Below are 7,263 nucleotides of genomic sequence, written 5' to 3'. Positions count from 1 at the left end.
GCAGGGACACGAACAGACATCTGCACCCCGATGTTTACAGCGGCATTAACCACGATTACAAATAGATGGAAAAAGTCTATGGAAAACTATGGACAATAGTTATAGTAGTACTTTAATAATCTTTTATCAATTGTAACACATGTAACTACTTTCAAAAATAGAATTACAAAAATAAGTGTGATCACGAATTCGAACAGCTTTTCCACACCAACAGAAGTTTTGGTGGTGTATGGGAATCCAGTATTATATGCATGAGAGCTGTGTAAACTCAGAACTTCTCTAATAAAAGTTTTTCTTGAGCGGGCCACAGTGGCTCAGCAGGCAGAGTTCTTGCCTGCCATGCCAGAGACCCAGGTTTGATTCCTGGTGCCTGCCCATGCAAAAAAAAAAAAAAAAAAAAAAAGGTTTTTCTTAATTTAAAAACATGGTAATAAGAAAGAATGGCACAAGTATCAGATTAGGAAAATTCAAAACTGGACAACATACTCTGTTGTGAAAGAGGCAAACCTTTATCTTGCTGGTTAAAATGCCAAACAGTACAACCTCTAAACTGGGGAATTTAGCGACATCTAACACAAGTATATATACATTTCCCATTTCTCCCATTAATGGGACATCTAGGAATTTATCCTGAACATACTAGGCCAACAACAAAGAAATATATTTAAGCATTATTTGCAATTGCAAAGCATTTGAGTGCCAAGTATAGAAGATACATGGTTGAATAAACTATGATACAACCATATATCAACATTCCATATAGCTATAAAATAAATAAAGATTTCTACTTTATAAGGATGTCAAGGATTTGTGAATCATGCTTTAAATAATTGTGAAAAATTGTTAGTTTAGAGAAGGCTATTGCTCATAAAATTTAGCTACCATTAATCAAATGCATATGTAAGTAAATTTTAAATTAATTCAATGGGGTTTACCAAATTTTATTCCAGTTAGTTATTTCATCTTTCACACTATTAAAATTCTTGTGGTATTTTGTAGTTTTTAACACTAACTTCTTATCACCTCTCCACAGGGATTTAATAAAAATGTCTCAGACATTTTCTAAATATATATAAAGAGTAATTTCCCTATTTATCCATAAGCCTGCTTGGCCAGGCCTGAAAGATGCCTTGCTTCTTTATACCACTTCGACAATGTTGAATTTCACCTGAGCTCTAAAAAAAGCAATGGTTATGAAATCTCTCCACCATTTAGTTTTCTGGGAAATGGCTTTTCCCAGAAAAGCCAAAGAACTATACCCTTTCTCCATATCACTAGGATAATACTTGCTGTCCACTCTTTATGAATAAAAAAGCCAACATATCGTTAATAAGAATCATGCATTCTATTAAAACCCACACGCACACAGAATGACAGAAACAGGCTGCGGATGTTCTAAAACCCTTGACTTCAGACTCCTCTAGGACTGGAGATGAAGCTTGCTTTCCCAGCTGGTGACCTCCTTTTGCTCTGATAGCAATGGGCTCAGGGCGCAGCATGGTCGCTGCTCTGGACAGGTCTCGAGCTCTCCTTCCAGCCCTGAAGGTGTTCTCAGTACGCCTGGACAGCCTTGGACTCCAGGAGCCTGGAGAGGTGTTGGCAAAAGCTGCTGGGGGTTGTGAGTCAGGGGGCTACAGCATCACACCTGAGCTCCCCAAAGTGTCGTCCAAGGCAAGGCCTCCATCTGTGCCCCAGGCCTTAACACCCACCACCCTCCCTGCCAAAGGAAGTCCAGGCCTGAGGCTGGGGGCCTGGGCTTGGCCTGGCCACGGGGGGCTATTTTTCTGTGGCTGAAACATGCCGGAGGTTTGAGGCCCTAGCAGTTAAATTCATTTCCAGAGATGGTGTCCTCTTGCTCTCCAAGGACGGCTGAGGGGGTTTAGCCGGCAGTGTATGGAAATCCTATATATAAAGGCAGGAAATGGGAAACACTGGGCTTAGTTTTAAGCCACACACTGCTTTCCCCACTGAAAAGAGACCCTCCCAGCCCAGAGACGTTAACAGCGATAGGGTGAGGTGGGGCAGCGTTTGGAGAGTTAGAGGAAGGTTAGGGCTGTTAGACGTGTTAGAGAATGGTCGCAAAGTCTTTTGGATGTTGTTCTTGTTAATAAATAAATAAATATAATAAATAAATATATCTCAGTTTTATTGAGATACATTCACACATAAAGAAAGCATCTGAAGGATATAATCACTAGCTCACAGTATCATCACATAGTTGTGCATACACACCCATGATCAATTATACAATATTTTCATGACTCCAGATAAGGAATAAAAATTTAAAAGAAACCTCTCATCCTCCCATACCCCTATCCCCATCTACTATTGACATGGATAAAAGCCTAACTTGATCTTCAGGCTGTCAATACTTTTAAAAATGGAGAATGTGGGTATCGATTCCACTACCTCTCACATGCGAAGCGAGCACTCTACCATTTGAGCTAATTCCCATTATGACAACCTGGCTTCGTAAATACTTATTTCCCTGTGATTGGAAAGCTCCCCATTCTGTCTCATAAACAATTAGCTCACATTACAAGTTTTTCTCGCTTAAACTTGGTAGTCACATAAACATTTACTGTTCAGTTCATTGACAAGACTGCTCCGGATTGCAAAAGTAATCCCAACCGTATGTCACACCACCTCTAATTTGTCTACCCCTTGCTGGGGAAGTATAAGGCAAAACCACCCTGCCGAGACACTCTGATTTTCAGAACTGGGGTGCTCTCCTGATTGCAATATCCTGAATAAAATCAATTTACTTACTAGTTTGGTTCATGTGCTTATATTGTGTATACACTTGCCTATGCAAACTAAAATAAAAAACAGTAATAAACATTATCAAATAGAATGCTGTAGCCACCACTGAAAATTGTTTGGCGCTTCCTCACAAAGTGAAATATAGTACTAACATATGATCTGGCAATCCTACCTCTATGCATATACCCTAGGAATTGAAAGCAGGGACTCAGACAGATATCACTATACTAATATTTATAGTAGCATTATCCAAAATAGCCAAAAGTGGAAGCAAGGCAAGTGGTCCTTAATAGACGAGTGAATAAAGAAAATGTGGTATACACGCAATGGAATATTATTCAGTCACGAAAAGGAATGAAGGTCTGATATATACTGCAACATGGATGAACCATGAAGACATCATGTTGAGCAAAATAAGCCAGATACAAAAGGACAAATAACGATATTATACAGTACCAGTTATATGAATAAAATGGAATATATAAATTCACTGAGACAGAAATAGTACAGGTTACCAGGGGTGGACATGTGGGGATGGTTGTTAGGTTCATGAGGAGCAAGTTAATGCTTGTGTGTACAGAGTTTTATTATTTATTTATTTAATTAAAAAAATTTAATTAAAATACCAAAAATCAAACAAACACAAACATTCTTAACTTTTGATCATTCCGTTCTACATATATAATCAATAATTCACAATATCATCACATAGTTGCATATTCATCATCATCATGATCATTTCTTGGAATATTTGCATCTATTCAGAAAAAGAAATAAAAGAAAACAGAAAAAAATTTATACATACCATACCCCTTACCCCTCCCTTTCATTGATCACTTGCATTTCAAACTAAATTTAACATTTGTTCCCCCTATTATTTATTTTTATTCCATATGTTCTACTCGTCTGTTGACAAGGTAGATAAAAGGAGCATCAGACACAAGGTTTTCACATTCACACAGTCAAATTGCAAAAGCTGTATCATTATACAACCGTCTTCAAGAAACATGGCTACTGGAACACAGTTCTACATTTTCAGGCAGTTTCCTCCAGCCTCTCCATTACATCTTGAATAACAAGGTGATACCTACTTAATGCGTAAGTAAAACCTCCAGGATAACCTCTCAACTCTGTTCGGAATCTCTCAGCCATTGACCCTTTGTCTCATTTCACTCTTCCCCCTTTTGGTCAATAAGATTTTCTCAACCCCTTGATGCTGAGTCTCAGCTCATTCTAGGGTTTTTCTCAATCCCTTGATGCTGAGTCCCAGCTCATTCCAGGATTTCTGTCCCACATTGCCAGGAAGGTCCACACCCCTGGGAGTCACGTCCCATGTAGACAGGGGGAGGGTGGTGAGTTTGCTTATTGTGTTGGCTGGAGAGAGAGGCCACATCTGAGCAACAAGAGGTTCTCTTGGGGGTGACTCTTAGGCCTAATTTTAAGTAGGTTTGACCTATCCTTTGTGGGGTTAAGTTTCATGTGAACAAACCCTAAGACTGGGGGCTCACCCTATAGTTTTGGTTGTTCACACTGCTTGTGAGGATATCAAAAATTCAACTTAGGGAAGCTGAATTTTCCCCCTTTCTCACCATTCCCTGAAGGGGACTTTGCAAATACTTTTTTATTCACTGTTCAAATCACTCTGGGATTTATTGGGGCATCACTCTGGACAAACCCACATAATCTCATGTCCTAGTCAATGTACTTACGGTGTTGAATTAAGCTGTCTACATAAGTTATATTGCAAAGTGCACTACTCAAAATATAAATTTTGATGTACAGAGTTTGGTTCGAGGTGATGGTAATTTTAAAAAATATATAGTTTTAAAAATATTTTTAAAATATATTTTAAAAATATAGTTACATATTTTCATTTAAAAAATGCAGAAAAGGGTACAGTTCAATAATACAGCACGAAGTGAACACACCCAGGTAACTGCAGGCCAGATCAAGAATTAGAATGTAAGCAGCACCCAGAAACCTCCCTCGTACATCCACACAGTACCCCGAGAGTCTAAACTTTGTTTTGTTATAATATATGGGTCAGATTAAATTATCTTAATCAATGGATGATTTTCTCTTGTAAATCACCACAGTTTCATTCTCAAAAATGTTTCAAAAACATTTTTATTGAGGAATCTTCACACAGATACAGTCCATATATAGTATAGTCAATAGTTCACAATATCATAATATAATTGTGTATTCATTGTCACGATCTTCTTTAGAATATTTGAGTCAATCCAGAAGAAGAAATAAAAAGTACAAAGAAAAATATTCCTACATCCCATACCCCTTACCTCTCCCTCTCATTGACCACTAGTATTTCAATCTACCCAAGTTTTTACCCTTCAACCCCCGTTATTTATTTTTTATCCATATTCCTTTACTCATCTTTCCATACCCTGGATAAAAGGAGGCACAAGGTTTTCACAATCACACAGTCACAATGTAAAAGCTGTATGGTTATAAAATCATCTTCAAGAATCACGGTTACTGGGATTGAGAGAACCTTCCCAACCAAAAGGGGGAAGAGTGAAATGAGACAAACTGTCAATGGCTGAGAGATTCCAAACAGAGTGGAGACATTATCCTGGAGGTTATTCTTACGCATTAAGTAGATATCACCTTGTTGTTCAAGATGTAGTGGAGAGGCTGGAGTGAAGTGCCTGAAAATGTAGAGCTGTGTTCCAGTAGCCATGTTTCTTGATGATGATTGAACAATGATATAGCTTTCACAATGTGACCCTGTGCATGTGAAAATCTTGTGTCTGATGCTCCTTTTATCTACCATATCAACAAAAGAGTAGTAGAACATATGGAATAAAAATAAATAATAGGGGAAATAAATGTTAAAATAAATTTAGCTTGAAATGCTAGTGGTAAATGAAAGCGAGGGGTAAGGGGTATGGTATGTATAACTTTTTTTTCTTTATTATCGTTTTCTTTTTCTGTTGTCTTTTTATTTCTTTTTCTAAATCGATGCAAATGTTCTAAGAAATGATGAATATGCAACTATGTGATGATATTAAGAATTACTGATTATATATGTAGAATGGAATGATATCTTATTGTTTTGCTTGTTGTTAATTTTTTTTAATTAATAAAAAAAAAGAATCACGGTTACTGGAACTCAGCTCCACAGTTTCAGGTACTTCCCTCCGGCTCCTCCAATATCCCATAAACTAAAAAAGGAGAGCTATACAATGCATACGAATAACCTCCAGGATAACCTCGACTCTGAAAGCTCTCAACCAATGAAACTTTACTTTGTATCATCTCTCTCTTACCCCTAAGAAAGAAGGCTTTCTCAGGCAGTGATGGTAACTTTTGGCAATGGGTGGTGGTGATGTTAGCCCACTTGGCATGTAATTACCCCCAAAAAATTCTTTACATGAAAGTGGTTCAAATGAGAAATATATTGAATATATAACCAGTATAAAAATTTTTGCTCAATCAAATGGGTATCTCGCCTCATCTGTGCACACTATAACAGAAATAGCATAATGAGCCCCTCGCAGTGGTCCCTCCTTTCAAAGCCTTGAGCCCCGCACCCACGACCCTACTCTATGAAGCCCCTCCCCACTGACCCGGAAACTCTTCCTCTGGGCTCCGGGAACCTTCCTCCACCATCAACACGCTCCTGGGGTGGAGTAGGGCTGCCAAGGGGCTTTGCCCGGCGTACCAATCTCAGCCTCTTCTCTCCACGGAGCAGAGATTTACCCTGCGTGTTCGCACAACCCAAACCGTCTCTCACAGACTAAGCAGCCTGTGCCGGAACGAACGCCCCGCCACACTTGGCGACGAAGACGGTAATTAATGACACAGTTTCTCTAACGGGCCGCGTCCCTGTGACGTCACCGCCAGCGCCTGCACTTGTCCAGCCCAGAGTGTAGCTTTTCTAGGCGCTCCGGCGGACTGCTCCTCTCAGTGGTCTTAACCCTTCGCTTCCCAGAGGCGGCTAGGTTTCGAGGGCCGAGGAGAAGGGGCAGCGCTTGGCGTCCGCGAGGCGAGGACCTGATCCCAGAAGAGAAGACGCCCGCGGGAGCTCGAGAGCCAGGTCTCCCTTGGAACAGGCCAGTGCGCCTTCGGGCGGTGGGAACAGTGTCCTTCTCTTCGGGGAACCGTGGTGGTGTTTTCTAAGTGAGCAGTCTGTTTCTCAGCGCTCTATGCCTTCAGTGTGGGCACTGATATTTTTAAAATGTGTGTATGGAATATTATCTTTTTCCATTTGGAGATGGACAGTTTTAAGTGGAGAAATACGATATTTAATCTTCCTCTAGTCTTTGTTAAACACTAGGGAGATAACTGCATTAGAATCAGCGTTCAAGAGCTTCCGAGGTGCCTAACCCACCCCCTACCCCCCACCCCCACGAAACTAGGCAAAAGAATTGAGGTATTTTCAAGGAGACTCCATATCCCATATTGAAATTGTCTGAGAACCTCTTTCTAGAAGGTTTGTTAGCGTAACGTTAATGATGACATGAACTATGAATAGAC

Source organism: Tamandua tetradactyla, chromosome X (assembly GCF_023851605.1).
Source record: "Tamandua tetradactyla isolate mTamTet1 chromosome X, mTamTet1.pri, whole genome shotgun sequence".
NCBI lineage: Eukaryota > Metazoa > Chordata > Mammalia > Pilosa > Myrmecophagidae > Tamandua > Tamandua tetradactyla.
The sequence above is the reverse complement of the archived record's forward strand: the minus strand, read 5'-3'. Positions refer to the sequence as shown.